Raw genomic sequence first — 23,889 nt, 5'->3', positions numbered from 1 at the left:
CACCTGAATGCGCTTTATTTTAGCACTAGCAGCGTAGTGCTCATAGCTCTTTACAAATATTAGTACATGCTCTTCCATTCCTCTCCTGGATAATGTAAAATTGAATCTGAACAATTAAAGGTGTTTTCTAGAGATGTAATAAGTTCCTTTTAATATCATCACATTTTTTTCCATTACCTCAGTTGTTTCTAAGCTTTTGCTAATGCAAACTGAATGTTCTTGACATGACATTTCCCCTGATGTATACCTGTTTGTTAGAGGCACCTGGTCAATTATTTAATTGACATAAGTGATATTTTACTTAATATGAAAGAACAACTCTGCTGTCTACTGTCATGTTACATCAAGTATCGTGTGAAAATTGGGAGTGATTTCCTCAGTTCTGCAAATATTTTGTTTCATTCTGCTTTTGAAAAGCATTATAAATTCTGTAGGAAACATTAAAAAGATAAACACTTGTAATGTTTTGTGTACATGTGCACAAATATATGCATGTACAGAAACCTAGTCTAAATTTGAAACACTAAGTCTGGGGTGAAGCCCAATAAAATCAATGGTAGTTTATGCATTTTTTCAATTTCTTTGTAACCAGTCCTATGTAACTTATTCCGTTACAAAATTGTTAGGTTCACAGAAAGAGTGATCTTTTGTTTCTGTGTTGACATGTTGCTTAAGAATAGTAATTTCTATCACAAGATGTAAAAGGGTTACAGCAGAATCTCCTAAACAGTGTAAATGATTATCTTGCTGTTCAGACCTCGTAATAAATACTGCTGGCTCTCCACTGAGAGTGTAAGCTAAACTGAATAAGGTCTCCGTGGGGCACAATTTAGAACAGTAAGGATGTCTGACTTGATAAATGGCTGGTTGATTTAACAAAAGGGTGCATGAGATCAGAATGACAAATTAATTTTGGCTAGGTGAAAAGCCATGCTTTTGTTATTTTTCAATCCCCTTACTTTAAATGCACAGCACCCTTACACAGATTTTGCCTTTTGAAACTTTACAAAATCTCATAGGTTTCAGAGAAAAGGTCAGGATTACATTAGAACCAAAAGTCTGCACTACCAGTGAGTATGTTATGATGAAAATTAAAACTGTGTGCATGTAAGAATTTTTCTTTCCATGCAATTTCATAGAAAACAAATACAGCATCAGGAGGCAGAAGGAAAACTTCTCAGTACCAAAATCTGTTGTTTTGTTCTGACAACTTTTGCCTGACAGTCTTGTATAGAAATATGAAAGATGTTGAGATTCCATATGCTTAAATCCAAAAATGGATCTTCAGGCAAAAAATGCTTTTGCGTTAAAACCAAGCAACATTACTTCTTCCTTCCCCCCAGTAAAGGAAGGTTTTGTTTCAAGGGAGGTTCAGCATAACATAACATATAGCTTGTTTCTTTCCCTGGAAAGTTCCGGAGACAAATATTTTATGCTTCTGCTCCATTTTGTATATGAGTGTGTGCTTGTGGATTTGTGGATTTTATCTAAACACAAACATTTTACACATCATTTTCTTACATCATATATGGACCACATATTGAAAAACTGGTCTCAGATGGATCACTAGTGAGAAGTGCTGTGGTATGAATTTCAATAGGCAGCACAGCTACTTTTCCTAAACCTGCAGACCAGAGGTAGAAACAAGAAAGAAAGAAGAAAAAAAAAGGCAACAAAGTGAATAGCACTTACAGGACTCTCAGAAATAAGAACAAATGAAAAAAAAATAGCCTAGGCTGCATTTTGTCAATACATCTCAGCATATGGAAAGGGACACAGCTATTTATAGCAAGCAGTTCTTTTCTGTTTTCTACCAGGTTTTAAGCCCAATAATTATAGTGCATAATCAAAAGTGCTGAACTCTCACAAAGCATGAGTCTAGACCTCAGAAACAAAGTACTCCACTAGCTTACAGTTATTCTTACAGCATGGCTTGGTCAGAGGATGTTTTTTAGACCTTTTCCAAAATTGCAGGATAAGAATCTCCCTAGAACTTCAGGCCATTCCGCCACCTTTCTGCCATTGCATTAGGTTTCCCTGGACCACTGGCCCCCAGGGAGGACCTGGAAAAGCTAAGAGGCAGCACCATCTCCCTTGAGTGTGCCTTAATACTGTCTGCCACAGTGTATGTGGGAGAGCCCTCTCCATCTGTAACCAATTCCCCAGTCATTTAAGGAACACAATTAAAGCAGAGATGGGGCCAGGGGGAAAAAGAATCTATTTCAAGCTCTCATGTATACTTCTGAATGCACCTTAGGCCTACTGGGTACCATCCTTCCTCCTTCTGCAGCACTGCTGCACAGTTCTACTTTGCAGGGAAGGAATATCAGAAGCAGAAAAGACTCAAAGAGCAATTTCTATAACAATCTCTCCCTAATATCCCACCACCAAAGAGAGAAAGCCTGTGGAAGGCTACGTGGCTCTGTTCCAATCCACAATACCCTCTGAAATGGCAATTCACAGACAGTCAGTATGGTAGGAGGTCCTCAGAGAGCAACAGAGGCGAAGGAAAAGGGGCACCCAAGTGAATGTTTAAATCTTCCTCCAGCTTTTCTGATATCCAAATGGACTATAAAGAGTCTGGAATCTCAGATGTGTTCAACTTAGAGACAGAAGAAATCATTTTCCCACTGGAAAAAATAATTAAATAAAATCGTAAACGCTCATGGAGCAAAGAATCTCTGCTGTTTATTCAAAAAGGCTTATGGAATAACATCAATATCTTTCTCAGCCCTAAGGACCCCCTGCATTCCTCCCTCAGAAACATTAGCGAGATAAAAAAAAACAAAGATTTTTAGAGACAAGAGCCAGAATATTCTTTGCAATTACAGTAAAAGTAGGCAAATTTATTTCAAGTGCACAATGTAATTGTATGATTTCATTGATGATAAATGAGACTTACATTATTTTGTCTTTAATGTATAATCAGTTCATATTTAGGCTGTTGGTAGGGAGGAAACGCAACCTTTTTGTAATGTCATTCATTGAATACATTCATTGAAAAAGCAAATTTTGGCAGTGCTCAGCCCGCATTCTGGCAGCCCTCTTAAAGGTCAGTACAATTACTTTTAAAACAATCACAATATTTATTATTAGCACCACCAAACTGAGAATCACACTCACTCTCTCACTGCCCAGTACCTCAGACCATGCCTCCTCAAGGGAAAAAGAGACAAGCTTTGCACATGCCTGAAAGATTGGTGAGTCGGGGAGCCAAGTCTGAAACCTTGTCCTACAGTCCAAGAGGCTTCAGCAATAATGCCACCTCCCTCTGCCAAATCAGGGTGGCAGTCCATTTGAATGTAGTGATAGCCTGCAGGCTATTGCTATGAACAGTATGTTTCAAATACAGATTTCAAAGCTCTTTACAAAGGATTACCATTATCTGCATTTCACACACAGGAAACAAAAACATTTGGGAAGGAGATATTCTCTAAGGATGAGAACAGGAGAAGAAACATCACCTCCTTAGTTATCATTAATACATTTTCTGCTAGGCTAGCAACTTGAAAGATGCCAGAAGCCCACACAAAAAACCAAACAGTGATTGAATGTTTTTAGCAAACAGGCAGTTTCCAGCATATTCCAGTGCTGCAGATGGACAAAAGTGCACACTTTCCTATATTCAGGACAAAGATGAAGGACCAGATCTCCAACGGGTGCTAACAGAACCACTGGGTTTAGTGAATTTACACTAATTTACACCAGAGAATTCAACTGTTATCTACAAAATCTGAAGTGATGATGAGTGATAAAAGTTTCTTTACATATAGTTTCTCTATAAAAGAGAAAAATTCTCCCCCAAAATCTACCTGTTCTAAAGATGAAGTTTTGTTCAAGTATAGTTACTGAAAGTAGAAAATCATCTTTATAATAGGTATCTAGAGTAAACCTTAGCTTTGGAGAGATAGTGTCCCCTGTAGCAACTTCAAGGAAATAAACACCTTTCCAGAGATTAACTATAGGTCCAACCTGAGGAAGAAAGCTAACAGTGAACATGACTTTCTCTTGAAAAAAATTCTTGACAACACAAAACTTTTTTGTGCTGGAGAGGTAATGGTTTAGGTGACCTCATAAGTCTTTTCCTCTTCTAGCATCTGTTCTTTTGAGAATTTCCAAGGTAACCAGTACTTCAAATATGCCACAGGAGCCAAGAGCAAGCTGAGTCTTTTCTTAGTTTCTTTTTTTGGGGTGGAGTGAGCGAGATGTCTTGTTCCTCACTAACGTTTCTATTTTTCCATCTATTGAATTGTTTTTTTATATAGAGAATGGCTTTAGAGACTATTGACAAAGTTAAGCCAAAATTAAGATGCAATGCATATTTTCTGCACATCCCTTTATCACTGAAGCATGTGAACAGTAGTGCTTTTTGTTTCACTCCCTTTCCTCTTTCTGTTTTGCCTACAAAATACAAGTATGTTTGTGACATTATAGCTACCATAATGGAATATGACAGCACAGAGGCGGGAATGTCATTGTATTGCCATGGCAATAGACAAACAGTGTTTATTACTGGTAGTTTTAGGCTTTCACTCAAGCATTGGAAGCACTTTTTAGTTCTTTTTTCTTATGCAAACATGTTTTAGTGATTTTTGGCTGGCTTAATCCTTGCTGGCTCAATGAGTTGCAAATTAAACGGCAGTTCTGTGGGCCAGGAAGGTCTCCTGCTTCACTGAGAAATAAATCACCTTGCGATGACAGATTGCAGTTCTATTGCCATCCCTTCCCTCAGTCATGGCAGGGGATGGTACCTTTATATTCGGTCCAAGGAGCATATGATCATACATTCATGGTCTCCCCACTCCTGAGTCACTAAGGTTTATGAAAGCTTAAAGCAGAGGTGAACTCTGCTTTACTTAGCATGTCTGACAGCAGCATTAAAACCAGTGCTGTAACTTTTACTAAGTAGTACTTGGGCTAAGTTTTAATTGACATACTGTCGAAATCAAGACAGATGCTTATTTAACGTACTGGCATCTTAAGTAATTACTTGAACTTCTGAATTGCCTATACTTATATTGATCCCACTTAAATGATTTTCTTAAGTGAAATGTAAATTATCCTATAATTACAATTGTCAGGATTTATCATAAGAATTAGCATAGATGGAAGAGCCTTGGAAAAAAATGATTCTACTGTAAGGCAGTCAAATTAATTAACAGGCCAAATAGTGCTTGTGATTTGACTTAGATTCTTTAGCTAATATTCTCTTAATATTAATTTCTCTTTTAGAAATGTTCCTGTTTTATTTTCACCAAAGCCAGTAAGGTTAATTATTGGGCATTTAACACCTATAAAGTAAGTTCTAGTTTTAAATGTTAACTGGAATAAATTGATACTTTCAGTATCTGCTCTGACCTGAAAAAAATACATAAATGAGAGAAGACACTTAATCCACAAATATTCCTTTGTTGTCCATGTACTTTTGGCTCTTAAGGTAAATTTTGCCTGCATGTATGAAGTCCCAAAGAAAGGAATGCTATAGCATCACTTATGATAGAAACATCTAATCATGGGGTTGAAAAAAATCTCAGACATTTAGAAAGCTCCCATGACCCCAGCCAGAATCAATTATATATCATACCTGACCAGTTTGTCCAGCCTGCTTTTAGTCTTCTAGTGATGAAGATTCATACCCTTCCCTGGACAATCCATTCTAGTATTTTAAGGGCCTTGGCAAATTCTTTCTAACACCCCATCTGAACCTCCCTTGCTTGGGATTCATCTTGTGGAGACAGAGCAAGGAAAACCCCCTTCTTCTCTGCAGCAGCCTTTACATACAGAAGATTGTTACCACATCACTCCATAGTCTTCCTTTCAATAGGCTAAACATTCCCATATCATTCACTCTTCCCCCATGTATTGCTTTTGCATGTTTTGGTAGCAGGGCGGATTCAGGGGTGGCTTCTGTGAGAAGATGCTAGAAGCTGCCCCCATGTCTGATAGACCCAATGACAGCCAGCTCCAAGACAGACCCGCTGCTGGCCAAGGCCAAGTCCATCAGCAACAGTGGTAGCACTTCTGGGATAACATATTTAAAAAGGGGGAAAAGCTGCAGCGGAATAGCAGCTGGGGAGAGGAGTGAGAATATGTGAGAGGAACAACTCTGCAGACACCAAGGCCAGTGGAGAAGGAGGGGGAGGAGGTGCTCCAGGCACCGGAGCAGAGATTCCCCTGCAGCCTGTGGTGAAGGCCATGGTGAGGCAGGCTGTCCCTCTGCAGCCCATGGAGGTTAACGGTGGAGCAGATATGCACCTGCAGCCCATGGAGGATCCCACGCCGGAGCAGGTGGATGCCTGAAAAAGGCTGTGACCCCGTGGGAAGCCTGTGCTGGAGCAGGCTCCTGACAGGACCTGTGACCCCATGGAGAGGAGCCCACGCTGGAGCAGGTTTGCTGGCAGGACTTGTGACCCCGTGGGGGACCCACGCTGGAGCAGTCTGTTCCTGAAGGACTGCACCCCGTGGAAGGGACCCACGCTGGAGCAGTTCATGAAGAACTGCAGCCCGTGGGAAGGACCCACTTTGGAGCAGTTTGTGGAGGACTGTCTCCCATGGGTGGGACCCCACACTGGAGCAGGGGAAGAGAGTGAGGAGGAAGGAGCAGCAGAGACAACGTGTGATGAACTGTCCACAACCCCCATTCCCCATCCCTCTGCGCCGCTCGGGGGGCGGAGGTAGAGAAAATCGGGAGTGAAGTTGAGCCCGGGAAGAAAGGAGGGTTGCGGGAAGGTGTTTTAAGATTTGGTTTTATTTCTCATTACCCTACTCTGACTTTTGATTGGCAATAGATTAAATCAATTTCCCCGAGTCAAGTCTGTTTTGCCCATGATGGTAGTTGCTGAGTGATCTCCCTGTCCTTATCTCGACCCACGAGCCTTTCATCGTATTTTTCTCCCCCCAGTTGAGGAGGGGGAGTGATAGAGCAGCTTGGTGGGCACCTGGCATCCAGCCAAGGCCAACCCATCACACCCCACAACAACATCTTACAAAGCTTGAACTCATTTCTCTTTTTTGGACTCTTCAAATACTTGGCCTCTTTCTTGACAAAAGTGCCCCAAACTGGGTACAACATGAGGCCCTACTAGATAACTGGATTAAATCTTTACCAAGATTTAAGATTTCATTAATATGACCAGTCGCTCTTAGAAGACTTTGTATCTCTTCATCACAAGATTCTTCCTCGCCTTTTCTATACATTTAATGAGTAAATAGCTGCAAATATTGCAATGTGATATCTGGGTAACATCTGAAAATACACCATTGATACAGCATGTGCTACAGTGCAAGCTGTGAACTAATGGGACTAAGTGTTAAAATTGAAATTTGCATAATAGGCCTAGAGAAGCTTGACCTATTTGAACAATAGATGGGCAACTATGGGACAACAAAATGAATTATGTTAAGCCAGAAGAGTAGTAAAATCAGTTTATTAAGATCAAGTAGCAAAGATAAAATCAAGTTCTGTGTAGAACAGAACCTGGGATGGATGTACTCACAGATGATGGGTAACACACTATTAACCTCTTTTCATACTAATGAGGCTAGAAAGGTTGAAACAACCCATTAAAAGTAAACGTTCTGAAATTAAGTGGAGTAGTAATCAAAATAAGGAATTAGAAATGTTCCCAATATGAATGTCTCTTTAACAAAAGTATAGTCGTAACTGAACAAAAAACTACCTTTGTGGCACTGGAGTTTGAAACTCCCCAAAGGTGGTTGCAATTTACCAAGACACTGATCCATTTTTCCACAATGAAGTCCTTAAATAACACACACCTGTTTGTCATTTGCTATTTTTTCTTTTTTTGCTGAAATAAATATCTGCTGATTTGGCTTCATTTTGAAGCAGAAATTATATAATGAAAATGTATTACAGTGCATTTCTCTGGTAGGAGTCAGAGTCTTCCATCTCAAAACCTCAACCACAGCAACCAGTCTGAAAGCTAAACCACACAAACAATTGTATATTCAATTCCAATACACCACTTAATAAATCTAAATTGCAAATAAAGCATGGATTGACTTTTGAGATAACACATTTTGAGGTGTTCAGAAGAGTCTGCATCAAAGAACAACTGTTTAAAGCTCTTTGCAAACTCTCAAGAATGCAACACGTTGCATACATTCAAAAGTAATAGCAGTTGTACCTTTGTTGAGAGTTTGGTGATTTTTCACAGGTCCTTTGTTCTTGATCATTCTTTTCTTTCACTCCAGCACACTGGAAAACCTTCTGGTCACACAGTCCCTGTCTACTAATGCAAGAGAAGTTTCCCCACTTTTAGCTTCAAGTCCTACCAGGTGCATGTTGCAGCTCTCAAAGTGTTCCCCTCTGGGAATATTTTAAGGCAATTGCTGTAATACGCTCTATTGTTCATCAGCTGCTAAAAGGTTTCCACTCTGCCATCTGCAGCATATTTACCTCTATGGAAAGGGCCCACCAGAGTTAGTGTTAAGTGCAGATTTGTCTCTAGACTCCCAAACTGAGAGAGTGGCACATGGGACTGTGCGGACTTTTGGGAATTCCCTTTCCAAAGCTTGCTGACAAACTAGTGGTAGCCCTTCAAGGGGAACCTCAGACAAATTGGTTAGTTCTGACAGCGTGGATGTGAGTATTCAGATGTCAGATGAGTGCTGGGGATAATCTGGTCTGCCCTGAGCACCTCGCAGCTTGTCCGCTCCACAGCACAAGTCTCGTGGGGAAACAGATGAGGCATCCACTGCAGTCTGAGGCGGTGCATTATACCGACGTCTCAGATCTAGACCATGACCCCTAATAACTACTGGTCATGCTCAGCTGCAGCAGTTTGATTTCTGCTAGGAGGTAGGGATTAATTGCTGAATAAATTAGGACTCAGTGTTTTGACACAATGCCAAGAATGATGGGTCCTATCTCTGGCTTCAATGCAGTGTCTTTGTCCTGCTCAGCTGCTACTTCAGGCACTGAAGCTGCTTTCACTGACTGGTAATTTGTCTAGAGCAAGATACTCTAAGATGTACAAGGGCTTAAAATGATACTCATCTGACCCTTCAAGGACTCCAAGGCAGGAATAGTGAATCCTTCTCCCTCTCTCTCTTGGAGCTTGCACTCTCCCAGGTCTGAGGCCCATTTTGTTTATTAAGAGAAAAAGATTTTTTTTAGCCAGAGAGATCTCACCTACTTCATAGACACCTAACACTATTGACATTTTGTAGGCCGTCATTGGTGGAAGTATCAGAAAAAGGTTAAAGAGGGAACTGGCAATTGGAAGGATACCACAAATCGTTAGAAACAGTATTTATTAGTTCTCAGCAGCTCATTTTCTTCAGGGCCAGGAGAGTGAAAAGCCTCTGTAATTACTAACTACAAATGTTTACATTATCCAGAGAATTGCAATTTCCCTTTAATTGTTGATAGTGGTTCAGACACTTGAGGTAGAGGAAATAAAACATAGAGGGAATAAGATCAGTCACTACAGCCAGTTCTCACTCTCTCATCCTAAGGCGAAACAAGCTGCTGTGAACACAGGGGCAGTACAAGGACAGTTTAGCTAAAAGCTAAAAACTTTCAAAAAGTTGAAAATAAACCAGCATGTTGTGGTACCAAGCTCATTTGAAAAATTACGAAATAGCACCACAGGTTTCTACAGAGCAGATTATAACTCACCTACATATAACCAAGTATTTTGGTCCATAGAATAAGTATACGGGCTCACCAGGCAAAATTTTATGTTTGCAGTGAATTTACCTTCCTTGAAAATCCCCTTTGCACACACAATTAGGTCATACTGCTGCCATTTGCTTTCTTCCCCTTGTAAACCACTTGGCAGACAAAATCCCAGCTATGAACTAATAACGTATCTTGAACGCCTCAGCAAACCAAAAAACATGTAACTACTGAAATGTTCTGCCTCGGGAAGGTATCCTGCACTTAGGAAAGTATATTACATTTTACACATGACAAAACAACAAACTGAAGCACCTCTGAGCTGAGTCTTGTGGGAAAGCTAGGAGTTAACATCAGTCACCAAAAGCAGGCTATAAATGTAGTTATGCTTGTTACCAGTACTGGGAATTTTATTACAATATTCACTAACCATTGTGTTTATCAGAGAACTTATATCTACTTAACTCATGGCACTCTGGAAAAGATTTCCTGAGGATAATTAAAACCTGAAATCCCGGGGGGATTAACGTCAGCAAATCTCAGCCCCCTAGGTCTAAGGGATTGGTCTGAGGATTCATAATGTCCTTTACATAGTCATTAGTGTTTCAGGCTGCCAGTTTCACGTACCTTCAAAAATGGCCAGTACAGCCTTTTGTCAAAACAAACAAAAGCAAAGTGCACTAGGGGAGTGGTCGGGCCAGGTAGTGAAGCATTTGACCTTACACCTTTGTTTTGCTTCTGAAATGGCTTTGCTTTCCCCTGGCATCCAGTCGTTGTCCAGGTCATCAGGGCAAGTTTTAGTGTGTTTCCTTTATTCCTGTAGGGCGCTCTCACTCACACACCCTACAGATAGTAGTAGAAAAAATGCGTGACAAAGATTTTTAGGGGAAGCAGGAATAAATGAAAATGCCATACTAGGAATATAGTAAAAGCCGGGGGACTAATAGATAGGCCTTTTAGTCTAGGAAAACAGGAAACCACATCTAGGATACATATGGATATTTTCATTTAAAAGAATCATGTGCTAATCGTATTTTTTCACTGATGGCAACTACTGGTATGGGGTAGGGTGGGCAGCTTGCAGCATAAGTTAAGAGGAGGATGGTCCTAGAGGCAGATAAATTGACAGAAAGTCATTTTCAATTTCTAGTGCCACAAAATGACCAGGTAAGCAGGGCTCCCTCTACAGTCCTCCTTTGAACACAAATTTGGCTAAAGTAAATTCGTGGGGTTATGGAGATACTGACATGGTATTCTTGAATCACAGTTCTGGAGAAAAAAGTTCACAAAATGGGAATTATTAGGTCTTGTGGGGTTTTTTTCCCCAAAGCAGATGTGTTAGAGCCCTAAAAAGTAGCACTGCTCCTACAAGTAGCACCTACAGGTAACACTGCTCAAACAAGAATGTGAGAAGACAAAACGCCATCATAACTAAGTAATTAATGATATTCATAATCATATGAAGGAATAAAATTTAAAAATAAATGAAAACTAAAGAATCTTGCATAAAATACATAGGATATAGTCACAGGGAAGCATGAATCCTGATATGCTGGCTTTTTGTATATTTTGTTTTTATTGAAGTTTTCACAGGCACTACAGTTACTGGACTAGAAAGCAAATATTAATACATTAATAGTTTGTCATACAGAATTGTAAGATACTTCCTAAAAAATTATGTTGCAATTTGCATGTTTTATATTTGCCAAAATCTTTGGTTTATAGGTCAGCACACAAAAAATTAATCCCCCAAAAGACAGTGTCCATTAGGTGTAGTTAGGGGGATCCTCGCTGGATCATATACTGCCTAGTATATACACTGTCTGTCATCTGCACTTGGAAAAGGTGAAGAGTGAAAATAATTTATCTTCCATGCCATTGTCCTGTATTCTCTCCACCAGGCTGCCAAAATTCAACATATTGTGAGGATTAATTACGTATGTGCTATGCAGTATTATAACACATGAACACCATTTTTTGCAAGATGCAGGGGCTGCCAAGGTGGGCAGGGGCTGGGGCACATGGCATACATAGAGAAGCTGAAGGTGGGTTTGTTCAGCCTGGAAAAGAGGGCATTGAGGGCGAACCTTATTGCTCTCTACCTCATGGGTGATCATAGGGAAGACAAAGCCAAACTCCCCTTGGAGAGGCACAGTGAAAGGATGCGAAGCAACAGACACAAGTCACAGGAAGGACAATTCTATAAGGAAAAAAAAAACATCTCCCAATGAGCAAAGTTGAACCCTGGAGCAGGTTGTCCAGAGAGGTGGTCTCTGTCCTTGGAGACATCTAAAACTCTTCTGGATATGGCTCCAGGCAACCTGGTCTAACTGCAAAGATCTTCTTTGAGCATGGGATTGGATCAGATGACCTCAGAGGTTATATTCTGCAATGCCATGATAACTATGCAACCTAGAGAGGTACAGAGCCATTTGCATAAAACCAGCAATTTTAAGGAGGCCACCACAGCAGGAATATATAAGAGCAAATGACTGAGTTTAAAAGACACTAAAAAATACCCTTGTTCATATCTCTTAAATTATTTAAAAAACAAAAGGGATTCTGAAATTCTGATTTACAAATGAGTTGCACTTCTGAAGAATACATAAAGTAAGAAAATAGTTCAAACACTGATAATCTCTGATTTCTCTGGAACATAAAGTACAAGCAGAATTCCCAGCTGGTTAAGGTAGCAAACATGGGGGTGGAGAGAAACACTAATTATACATTAGCTCAGTTAAACTAATTCATGTGGGACTGCATCACATGAATTGATGAAATAAAAGTATATGAAAAGATGGAAGAACTAGTAAACATGTAATCGTTGTAAACCCATCTCTGTAATAGGTAGCCTGGATTTGTAAATGCTACAGTAAAAATAAGACTTTAAAAGAGATGAGACCTGTCCAACCTGCATATAGCCTACGATTTGTTTTCAACAGCAATTAAACTGACAGTTAAATCAGCAGAAAAAGAGTGTAAACATCAACTGCAGACAGAAAGCAGCCCCTAGGAACTTCCTGGAAAAGCGAAGTAATGATAACTCTGGGGGACAAAACATAGTTTAGCTATATAGAAAGACAAATTAAGTCAATAGAATTGAGGTGTTTGATTATACCAAAAGGGAAATAACTTGGATGTTAAAATAAAAGATAAAGAGACTCTGCTCCAAATCTTCACCTGGTGTAAATCCTACAGCTCTAGGAAAGTCAGGGCTAGATCATGGCTAGGTAGATCATGGCTAGGGATCCAAACTTCAAGATGTTTATTTTGGAAGAAAGTAAGGTACAGTTCATACCCTTCTTTTCACATTGAATAGTGTTTTGTTCTTCAGACAGTCCTCATAATTCTAACAAATTACTTGCAGAACAAAATAATATTCAAAGAGCTGAAACATCAAGGTTTAGAAGAAATTAGCAAAAGTGAGCAAACCTGATAGAGGAATATCAGCTTTTGCACCCATAAACAAAGCTGCTGCTCCTCTATGTCCCTGAGGTCTAAAGAATGTGCTATATATACTGTATATCATTCAAAAGCTGTTAACACATTACTTTCACCTGGAAAGACACACACATGTTTCTGCATCTTTGATAAATGCCCTATTTTAGTAAATTAAATCAGAGCATATTGTCATGAACAGGTACTTTTAGGATAAGCAAGATGCATTACTATGAAAAAGTGCTTGTGTACATTGCCTATGTGATTATGCTTAATTTATAGAACTTGCCCTCTGAGAATGGTTTTAGTCATTTATTTCGGGGTGTATTTACATAAAAGTGATCCCATCAGGATCTGTAGGTTAGCACTGAAGATATCAGTCGGCCTTGGTATTCAAAGTGAAGTTCGTTCTCTCCTCCACAATTGTCCGTCTGTGACACTGCATAAATAACAGACCTGCAGTTTTTGAGGGCCCCACACAGAGATTTTGTGATAATCTTCTGAATCTGACCATAGCTTCAATGTTTGGTTGTGTAATTTGTGGTTTAGCTAGAATGTCTTAGAAAGACCTCACATCCTGATTTTGAAACTTTGGGTAATGGAGAATACATGACTTTTTTATTAGATGGTCCAACAGTCAGTTATCTTCAGCTTAAGAAAAATAAATCTACATTTAAATAGGAACTGAATTTCAGCCTTTGAAGTCATTCATTCCATTGCTCTGGGCTTCCTTTTCCACCCGCTGTATTTTGTTCACTTAGCCCAGATTGAACCAACATGTTGCCTGCAAGCAAAATTCGTCCTGAGTGATTCTTCCATCTCACCCACAATGACTTTTTTCCCCAAGAAAATAGCTCTTGTGCAGGTCCGTGTGCAGGACCAGTGCAAACCATGCTGCTACCTCATCCAAAGCAAAGGCAAGGCAGGGGACAGTTTTGCCTACATAGGACTTGGAGTGTCCGCTGTGTCTCGGGGTGGGGAAAAGCATCCCAAGTCGCCTGCCTCCACCTTTCTGACTGAAGGCGGAGAGGCATGTGACATACAGAGGAGTGACACGCCACTGTACCATCAGCGCCCACAGGGATTTAGAGAGGACCATTGCTGCGTCAAGGGTTATCACTGTGTCCAAGCACGTTGTGGAGGTAGGGAAAGGAGTATCTCCTGTACAGGCAGTGTGCGTGTGAGAGCTGGAGAAGGAGGAGGAAGGTGTGCTTCCTCCACAGGGCCAGCCTCAACTGTGCCATGTGGCTGGTGCTGCTGCCACCATGTCAATCAGCAGAGAGGGCCCAGACTCACACCCGAACTGCCACATTTACATCACAGCTTTTCTGGGAAGGGAGTCTTCCTTTACCACCGCTGCACAGTGTCTATTACAGTGTCTATTACAGATAACAACTATAGCACAGTGTCACCCAAGGAGAGGAAAAAGTACTGGTGCTGACTTGCAAGTGGAATAAATTGTTACATTTCTTCTCATAGCTTGCCATGACTGAAATTCCTACTCAGTGTTTTTTCTGCCAATTTCTAACATGTTTATTTAGGGAAAAACATTTAGATGGCTTAGATGGGTAGGAATCCTCCCACTCTTAGCACAATACTTTCAATGATTTACTTTCCTAGCTAGATCTTTTTCCCTTTATTACTCAGGTAAATGTCAAACAGCAGTCTTGGCCTGCGTACAGCAGATAATGCATGTTGACTCCGCTTCTAACAAATTAATGATGTATCTTTGGTAAGACACCATTTTCTGAATATTCATTTTCTCAGAGGGATTGGATTCTTTCTGCTGATTTCAGCAGCCTTTGTTCTCAACCACCAATCACCACTATTATCATCTAGTAAACATGATATCCTGAAGCAAGGGTTCGACCAATTCTAACAGAATTCCGGCAACACCCAACTGACTAAAAGAAACTCAGGGAGATACCTGAGATGACAAAACATTTTAAATGTTAGAAAATTAGGACCTTAGCATGGCTGCTGCCAATGAAGAAAAGCAGCATGTCTAAATAGCTGTAGAAAAATGGCGGGCGGGAGGAGGGAGAGCTTCACAAGTGATAATTAACTTAGTGAACTATATCACAAACAGTATTGTAATTTTGTAATAGATCTGAAGTGGAGGAAAAGGTAATATGTAAAATCTTCTTAATGAGCATTTAAACACAGAGTCTCCAAAGCAAGAACTGAATCAACAAGGGCACATCTCACTGAGCCAAATCTTACTGACTGTCGTGGTTTAACCCCAGTCAGCAACTAAGCCCCACACAGCTGCTTGCCCACTCCCTTCCAGCAGAATGGGGGAGAGAACTGGAAGAGTAAAAGAGAGAAAACTCGTGGATTGAGATAAAGACAGTTTAATAATTGAAATATAATAATAATAATAATAACAACAAATTGTAATGAAAAGGAAAATAACAAAGAGAGAGAAATAAACCCAAGACATACAAGTGATGCAAATGAAAACAATTGCTCACCACCAACTGACCGATGCCCAGCTAGTCCCCGAGCAGCAGCCCCCCGGCCAACCTTCCCCCTAGTTTTATTGTTGAGCATGACATCATATGGTGTGGACTATCCCTTTGGTCAGTTGGGGTCAGCTGTCCCAGCTGTGTCCCCTCCCAACTCCTTGTGCACCCCCAGCCTACTCGCTGGTGGGGTGGTGTGAGGAGCAGAAAAGGCCTTGACTCTGTGTAAGCCCTGCTCAGCAGTAACTAAAACATCCCTGATTTATCAACACTGTTTCCAGCACAAATCCAAAACACAGCCCCATGCTAGCTACTATGGAGAAAATTAACTCTATCCCAGCCACAACCAGCACACTGACACCTTGCTGTCTCCTAAATTGAGGCGACAAGCTGTCTGCCTCAGGGAGAACAGCAAGCCATGAGCTGACGAAACAGGGGAGATGTACTCAGATATGAGTACAGCCACCATGTTCTAATCTCTCCTGCCGAGTATCTCAGCTGTATACCCCTTGGACTTGCACAGGCTGCCCTAATTCACAGCCTGTTCAAATGCTGCATTTAATGCTTCTTTTGCCTTTGATTTTCAGGAGTTTATAGAAGCTCCTAAGGGTGTGATAAGTTATTTACTTAAGTGAAGAGGTATTTAGGTGCTTTGCAACATAGATACATGCTTTAAAGAATTTTCCAAAGCATTTACACAGGTAATTGCCATCTCTGCTAGTAAGCATGAAGCTTTTCAGTATCTTGAGACCCATACATTTCTTTAAAAATCTGGACTATATGCTTGCTGAGGTCATTTAACACCACTCATGGTGAGCTATGTTTGAAGAATTAAGCCTCAAATGGGCTGTATTTTTTGTAGCTGCAACAATACTAGGGAACTGGACATAATACTGAAATAGAGATGCTAATGAACCTCCTGGTGATAAATCTTTCAGGCCAGCTGGTCAGTTAGTTTCATTTTGAGTTGTTCTGCATATTCAGTAACCTTTCAAAAATAATACAAATAGGACATGTTTTGAAAATAAAGACATATACTCATCATAATAGTCTTAATCCTTCAAACCTTCTTGCAGCCTACCACACCACTGGGCTCCAGAGCAATTGTAAATGGAAGCCCCACCCAGGCATAAGTAAGCCTGAATCCTCTTCAGAGAATAAGCCTAAAACTCAGTTCATGCCCATTCCCCAGGGACTAATGTGCAAATTATTTTCTCCTAGTATAAGGAAAAGTCTGGTAAACCAAATTGGCAGTGAAATAGTTCAGGGAATTGGACCCATTAGTTACTAGACCACTGATTCAAAACCCCATGAAGATTCAGCAGAATGAAAGAATGAATAACTTTATCTCGAAAGTTGGTTTTGACCACAGCTGTTTACAAAACCAAACCTTCAAAGGCAAATATCAGAGTACTTCATGTCTTTTTAATCCCTTATAAAACGATTTATTATTTTGATTTCTATTTCAAATGCTTAAGAACGTTCATTATGAAAAGAAATATAGCTCAGCAGGATCCTCACACAATATGTTGATTAAAATTCTATGGTATTTATTTAAGACCGAGAGAACTGTCCCTGGCGTAATGCCAGTATCTTTCACTACTGTCTACAGTCAGCACAGAGTCTGCATAACTGCAGAGGTTAAAAAGGCTAAATTTGGGTACATTTACTTGCTTCTTTAATTATTGAGGAGAAGACAGTTGATCACTAGAGGCTGATAACATTCCTACTGTTAAAGGCCTTTTTATCTCCCAGGGTAATGAGAGACTTTACTTTTTATATAAATAATTATCTCTATATAATGCTAGGGGTTTTACATAGTTTGTATTAATTTTAATTAAAAACAAGTAATTATGATACCAATACAGACTGACTATGCAAAGATGATAAATTACAAATTATTGATAATTAAATATTATATGTGAAGGTACTTAGAAGTATTCATATTTATAATTAACAATAATCTGAAATAAAAAGAGGCATATGAAGACCCAGACCTATTACTGTATTAAGTTTGTCTTCCTATAAGCTCCTGCTTTCTCTTATTAAATTATTCATATAAAAGCTTATAATTAAATATTACAATATTTAATTTTCTTAGCACATGGTCAGTAAATTACGGGCTTTAGTTTTGGTACCTTCTTACATTCTTTTTGTTCTGACTGATACAATACATGTCTTGTGGCAAGTAACTGAATTTTTTCAACATTATGATTTACAGTTCTCTGTTCTATTGGTAATCTGGTAATTGAATAGTTTGTGCATGGCTAAGCTGTTGTGGCAGTTCACCTCTGTATTTTTTTAATTTTTTTTTAATTATCTCTGTTGTGGAGAGATTTGTGGGGGTTTACAGGGAAAATTAATTTAAATATTTGCATATCTGTTTTTGAATAGAAAGTATCTTTTGACAATATTTTTACTTTTAATATTCATAAAATAATCTCTGAGTTTACCTGCGTGAGATCTAAGAGATATTCCAGATTTCAGAATGCCATACTATAAGTTAAAGTGTAATGAATTTTGGTAGATTGATGTGAATCTGATTTTCAGAAATGTTGAGTCCCAAGTCATACCAGTTCAAGTTAATAAGAGCAAACAAGCCTTTGCTTCTCTAAAAAAAAATCAATCTGTTATGCAGTTGTGCATTTTTAAATGAACATCCATAAATGCTCAAGAATAAAAAAGAACATAATAAATTGAACTAATTCTGTTAGCTAATGTGCAGTATGGACTTGCATTCATGTTAACAGCAGAAAAAAAGGTTTCAGCATCAAACAGCACCAGGGCTTTTTTTATTTATTTTAGATAACACCATTGTTAATAGCTGTCATGTCACAAGTGAAATGAGTGAATGTGTGCATATGTATCTGTGTAACAATGTGCAATAATAAAGATGTAATAATTGTGTATGTGCTCACATACACAAGGTAAATCTCACTATCTTTGTTTGAAGGGCAGCATGGCTCCAAACATTTTTGCTTTTGAAGCCTCATAGACCCTTTCCCTTTCTTCATTTCTCACTCTCTCTCTAGGGTGAAGGACATGAGGGCATGCATATTGCTGACAGGAAAAACCTTGCTTAATGAAAATAAGCTGAGCTAAAGATTCTAGAAGAAGGATACCTCAACATTGAAATGATATGTATTTGCTTTCTGTGCATTTTAGCACCAAATGGATGAAACACTGGTGCCAGCAACTGGAGTGTAGATAAGGAACAGATCAAGAGCTTTTCGTGTGGAAAGATTGCATTAGCCCAGGGAACAATAGTCTCCAGATACTGCTGAGCCACAGTGTAAAGAGGAAGTATAATTTAAACAAGTGAAAGCAGGTATATATTACCCACTGACCTACTGCCATAGTTCTCATTTCTTAACCTTTAAAGAGAAACATCTATTTGTTGGAGGACAAAAGAATGGTCCCGGTGTAGAAGAGAATGTGACATATCTCAATCCACAGTAAAATATGGCTTATGTTTATGGAGCATTCTTCACACAAATGAATACATACATATACAAAGTCTGTCATTATTAATCTTGTTTTCTTCCCTGAAAATAATAAAATATCAAAACAAAGCCCAAATGTTTCTATGCAAGGGTTTTAAATGAATGTTTCACACAAGAGAAGCAATCTTTCCAATTTTATAAGTCATATTACATGACTGCATAAAGGGTGACTGCAGACACCCTTTATTCAGCATTACATTTTATCATCGTTATGGGAGTTTTGCCTTTCACTGTAATACTTAGGGTTCATCCCACTTCTAAGCGGCCATCTCCATGGCCCAGTCCCAAATTGCTACAGAGATCCCTCCATCACAGGCTAGCAACCTGCAGGGAGAGAAACCAGGAAATGGGTCAGCCCAGCTCAGCAGCGTTCAGCTAGGTGAATTCCTAAAAATTTCCCACGGCAGTTCAGATCACTTTAAAATTTTTGCATGCTGAGATTATCTTATATTTACATATAAAAATATTGCTGAGTTGTGAGAGCTCTCTTGCAGGAAAACCCCATGAGCAGACCTAGCCAAAGGAGGGGCTGCTCCCCCAAAAAAGCAGCCAGGGCCTCCAAACTCACTACAGTCTGAGCAGAAATGCGTACGTAGAAGCCAGATGGATCTGCTAAACTTGGTGTCAGAACAGACCAGGCTTTGAAAAGAATCCAAGACAAAGTTTATGACACCATTTTATTGGGATTTTAGAGACAACCTCTTATGGATATCTTTGAAGAAAATGGGTGATTGTGCCTCAGTTTTCTCTTCTCATTATGTTCAGTTTTAATAACACTATCACTAGCTCATCTTGTGAGGAATATTAAGGAAATAGCTGTTATAAAAATAACACACAGACAAAGGGCATTAACCTGGAAACTTTTGACATCAACAGGCCTACTGGCATGCATAAGAATTGAGCCCCACAGAAAATTTTTAGTTAATATTTAAACTATCAGCAATGTATCACCTTAACGCAAGAGTCTATGTTACTAAATATCATTTATTTTAAGGCATAAATTTGTTTGTTTGATCTCCATATTATCCTGTAATGACCCCTTTGAGATGATCTTTCAACACCGTCTGCTACCAGAAAAAGCAAGTACATACACGTATACTTTTTCAAATCTTCATAAGCAGTTAATATTTTCCCTTGGTACAGTAACATAGTCCACAGATAAGACTGGTCATAATCAGAAAGGAGAAAACCTATAGCCTGATGAATTTAATATTATGTATTTGAATATTGGCTGGTAGTAAATAAACAGCTACTTACTGAGTTTTATGCAATATTTAAAATAACTAATTTAACTATATATTATTCTAGAATACCAGCCAGGAAACTATATCCATCCTCCTAAGACTAAAAACACTCCTAGTCCTCCTAAAACTAAAAATATCATGTAAATAATATTTGCCCATAGAGTAACGTACCAATTTTGCCACCTTTACAATTACTGGTTTCACAACATAGAAATGATTGACTTCCCAGTGGGAGGTATTATTCAGCACAAGCAAAGATAGGAGAACATGACCTGAGCAACATGCTTACCTAAAAGTTGATCTTGTTCCCTCTGAATGGCTTCACAAACTGCCAGGGAAGCAGGACAATGTATTTGACTTTATGGGCTCCTTTCAAAGACCTAGTAATTCCTTTCAGATAGATCCACCTTTCGTAAGTCAGCTTTTTGTTCCAGTGTGTATCACAGCTACCTCATACACCATGGAAATTACGGAGCCTCTCTACTGGAATCAAATACAGTTAAGGACAAAAGCTGTTTTCAAAGTGACACATTTAAAAAAATAACACTTTCAGTGTAATTAATAGAGCTGTGAATTAACATTGTTATTTTCCACCTCAGACCAAATTATAGCCTGAGATAACTATATGCTGTTTCTAGCAAATTCCATAAAGTACATTTACAAATGTGCATGCACTATTTAGAGTTTTAGTAGAACAGCCATGTCTCATGCCTTTCACTATGTCAGAGCCTCATCTTACACCTAAATTCCAAGAGAGACAGTTTCTGTCAGATTATTGTATCTCTCCAAGACATTTAGTAGAAGACTAGCAGTAAAGCTACCACCTTGGCTTTTCTCTTTGTTCTGTTAATCCAGGTATTCCAAAATTAACATGGGGGGGGGGGGGGGATAAAAATAAAAAACCTTGAAACAGTGGAAAACAGTCAGCTAAAGCAGACAAGGGGAAATTGTGGTTAAAAGGAAAAAGGTTTAAAACCACCATGTCTTATTTTATTCCTTTCTCTCTTACCTCAAGACTCGTCCTCAGGTATATACATGCGTGGTCTACAGAGACCCCAGAAGAGTTCCCTGTCATACACCCATATTTATGCATTTAAAATGTGGAAAACACAACTTCTTTCTCTTTGCTGTTGTAACACAGTATAACCAAATGTTAATATTTCATGACTGTGGGGCACATTGCACCCATGAACACAGAAGCACTGTGTGCAGGAAGGAAGAAAGTACCACTATCTCCACTGGGAAATCTGAGGGCATAATTTTGTGTTACAGCTCTATGGAGCCCATCTGAACTGGCACTCCTGGAGTGGGCAGCCCCACTCCCAAAACACCTGCCCTACCTGCAGAGGTAGGTTTCTAAAATTGTCTTGAGTCTGACCCCGAGTCTGCGCAGCCACAGGTGATGGAGCCAACAAAAATAAGGTATGGTTTTGCAGGGTGGTGGTCTGCTGTATGAGCCAGCTGAAGCCAGCTGACCCTGTAGCTGCACAATTGCAATTTCCAATCAAGGGGAAGGGGCCAAAGACAGATGGGGGAGTGGGACTGCTGCTTTCAGAGGCAGTCACTGTTAGATGAAGCTACATGTGAAACCCATGCTGAGATATAAGAGCTATCAGGGTATGACGTAGTGGCAGTACCCAAAGCTGGTGCGGGTCTAGGTCTCCAGCCTCATGACCAAAGTGCTCAGAGAAGAAACTACAACATGTATAGTTGTGAGGGGGGTGAGAGGACCAGACCAAGTCAACTATATTTTAGGTAGCTAGGTCATTTGCTGAGTGGGGATGTGCTTAATGTTTAAATGCTTCCCTGAGCTGCCACCTTAATGAACTCCAATGAAGAAAGGCTATGATGGGAAAGGAAGTTGAGGGGAGAAGATGCAGAAAGAAATTATGATGTTGGGAGAACCAAAACAAGCCTTTCTATCCCTGATCTTCCTCCACAGGGGAAGGGAGGGAATAAACAATCCACATTTCCTGATTTATTGCCAGTCATTGACTTGGCTGTAACATTTATCATTTTTTTAATCCACCACAAATTCTTTTTTTGATCTCACGGCACAAGCATATCATCAGCCAGCAAAAGTCTCTTCTTCCTCCCTTCATGGACCAGAGCACAGAAAGGGACAGTACACAGCATGCCATGCCTCTGCCCCTCTGTGAAAGCTCAGTGAGGTGGTGTAGCACAAGCGTGTGACCTTCCTTCCTTTCTGCCATTCGCTTTCAAGCCATTTGCAACTTTGTGCTGGGATGACTGTTGTGCCTGGAACTTTTAGAGCAGAAAATGGAGGGTAGGGACCAACACAAGTATGGTTTCCTCTGTTCTTCTCCTCCCCCTTTCTCCAGCACGAACACCAATGATGATTTAACCTGCATTGTTCATAGAATTAGCGTATTTACTACATTTTGCTGCTCTAATTATCATCTGCTTTGTTTTCCTCTGCCTCTGATTCTCCTCCTCATGAGATCAAGTATATTGTCATGTACCATTTGAAATTGCTGGAACACAAAACACTAGCATACATTTCACAAAATTATACATTTACAGTATATGTCCCAGTTTTTTAGCATGGGTGACAATGATGTACTTTAGTTACAATTGAGAACATCAACAGATTGTATTACAATCTGTCACACATTCTCAGGAGGGAGAAACTGGCAGCTCGCTACTGAAGAACAGTAATCAAGCATCTGGAATATTGTAGTACAAGTAGATTTTATATGATCTGACTAGTTGAAGCAATTTATAATAATGACTTTTTAAAAATGAGCTTGCCAACAAGAGGTCTCTGTAACAAGCTTATGTTCATATTGACACCAGAATACTTAATGCATGTGTCTCTCTGATCAATAGTATCTCTCATCTGTTTTACTAATGACACTGTTCTAAATTATTTGCAACCAAAATAGATGCACCTTAAAGGAAAAAAAAAAAAAAACTCCTGGTGCTAATCAAAAGTAATACCCTATTTTTATAGATGCCTAATGCTCAGGAAGAACTTTAAGAATGCTCAGTAAGCAAAACATTTGTGTCATTTTCTGCACCATTGGCAAGTAAAACATAATAACTGCTTTCTCTCATGTGAGGAAAATGATATATTGAACAGTCTGACAAAAATAGAAAGGCTGTGAAAAGATAGTCCAAAGGGGAGAAAAAATGTCCTCCGGTCTCTATCACTTTGAGCTTGGACCATTACAACAGTTCCTTTTGTTCAAAGAAAACTAATAAGAAAAGAATCAAAGAAACTGTGAATATGATGTTTAATTCCTGAAAGCACAAGTTATTAATGTTCTAGCTGAGGTGAAAAGCTCAATATAGTAGCCTACAATAACAGGGATCCCAGGCCAAAAAACTGCTAAGCTGCTTCTAAGGTTGTATCTGTCAATCACCAGCACACAAGACAGAAAGGAGAAAGCTAAAGAGAATGCTACAATGTTCTTTCAAGAAAAATATTTTAAAAGGAAGACAAAATGAAATTCATAAGTACCCTATAAAATTATTTCAAAATCTAGTTATGCACAATTAGATTTATTAAAAAATCTTAAAATTATTCCTATCTTCCAATTCTGAAAATATGTATGTGAAATGGAGACTTGAAA

This window comes from Aptenodytes patagonicus, chromosome 4 (genome assembly GCF_965638725.1).
Source record: "Aptenodytes patagonicus chromosome 4, bAptPat1.pri.cur, whole genome shotgun sequence".
In the NCBI taxonomy this organism is placed as follows: domain Eukaryota; kingdom Metazoa; phylum Chordata; class Aves; order Sphenisciformes; family Spheniscidae; genus Aptenodytes; species Aptenodytes patagonicus.
This window is presented reverse-complemented; position numbering follows the sequence as displayed.